This window comes from Adiantum capillus-veneris, chromosome 27 (genome assembly GCF_014529385.1).
Source record: "Adiantum capillus-veneris isolate H3 chromosome 27, ASM1452938v2, whole genome shotgun sequence".
Taxonomy (NCBI): domain Eukaryota; kingdom Viridiplantae; phylum Streptophyta; class Polypodiopsida; order Polypodiales; family Pteridaceae; genus Adiantum; species Adiantum capillus-veneris.
The window spans coordinates 121361883-121363580 of NC_140957.1; positions in this window are offsets into that span (position 1 = coordinate 121361883).

Sequence of the window (1698 nt, forward strand, 5' to 3'; positions counted from 1 at the left end):
ACATATGTCTAGATTGAAAGCACTCCTGGTTCTTCTCAACATGCAGGCAAAGTTTGGATGGAGTGACACTAGCGTCACAGCGCTTTTCAGGTGATCTATTACAATTAATTTACTTTAATAAAACTCTAAATGTATAATGATCTGATAGATTTTTACACGACTGTATCGTATTTTTATGTTGTGTAGATTGCTTAAAGAGCACATACTACCAGCTGACAATGTAATGCCAGATTCCCGAGATGAAGCAAGAAAGATTTTGCGAAACTTGGGGATGGATTACAATTCTATCCACGCTTGTCCTAATGACTGCATTCTTTTCAGAGGGGAATACATAGACATGGAGAAGTGTCCGAAATATGATTCCGAAAGATATCGAGTAGATCTCCACGGGACAAAAATTCCACAAAAGGTTTTGCGACATTTTCCTTTGCTTCCTCGCATCAAGCATTTCTTCAAATGTAAGTCCATGGCCGCCCTAGCATCATGGCATGAGGAGAATAAATCTTCGGATGGGGTGCTACGAATTCCTGCAGATTGCGCAGCCTGGAAACATATAGATGGAACATGGTCGGATTTTGCCAGGGAAGCTCGAAATTTGCGCTTAGGCCTGGCTATGGATGGCGTAAATCCATTTGGTCAAAGATCAACATCTTACAGTGTATGGCCCGTTGTCATCGTCAACTACAACATTCCCCCGTGGTTGACTACGAAGAAGGGGCACCTATGGCTAAATTTGATTGTGCCAAGGCGATATAAAGTGGGGAATATGGATGTGTATCTTCGTCCACTATTGGAAGAGCTACAACAATTGTGGATTGGCATAGAGGTGGTGGATATGAGCCGACACACAGGATGACGGAATGCTTTGATCAGAGGCATTCTAATGTGGACCATGCATGACTATCCCGGGCTAACAGAATGCTCAGGTGATCTATTGACACTCCTCACTCAGACACTGTAAATCTTGTTTTTTCCCATAGTTGATCTATTATCATGTGTATACATGCAGGGCTTCAAACAAGCGGATACAGAGCATGTGTCACATGTGGACCTAGACTGAATGCACGTAGGGCACCCTCACTGAAGAAGCAAATCTACGAAGGTCATCAAGCGTATCTTCCAGAGAATCATGTGTTACGCGACGGCTTTTTGGGAAGAGAGCCACCAAGGATGTCTGCACAAGCATGGTTAGAGCAGAAGGAGATGTGCGATGACGGATTGCCTCCAGAGATGAAGAGACTATCTCTATGGTACGAGTTACCATACTGGCCCCGACTCATGATCAATCACTTGCTCGATCCAATGCACATATTCAAGAATGTGGGTAATCTACTATGGGACCATCTGACCGGCAAGAAAGATACTTTGGGAGCCAGAGTTGACCTTAGAAATGTGGATCGTATGGAGCAATATTGGCCGCAAACAGCGTCTGATGGATCGATAAAACTCCCTAAAGCACCATGGATTTTCACAGGAGCCCAAGAACGCAAAGTAAAAGAGACCATTCGATCTTTGCGGACCCCCACTGGCGTAATGCACTCGCTCCGAACGTGTTTTACTAAAGAAGGAAAGCTTACCGGTTTGAAGCCACACGATTGGCATAAAATGTGTCAGGTACGTTCATAGTGGACTTTAATATCATTGCATAAAATGTGGACTTTAATATCATTGATGCACATACTTTACAGTTTATTTTAC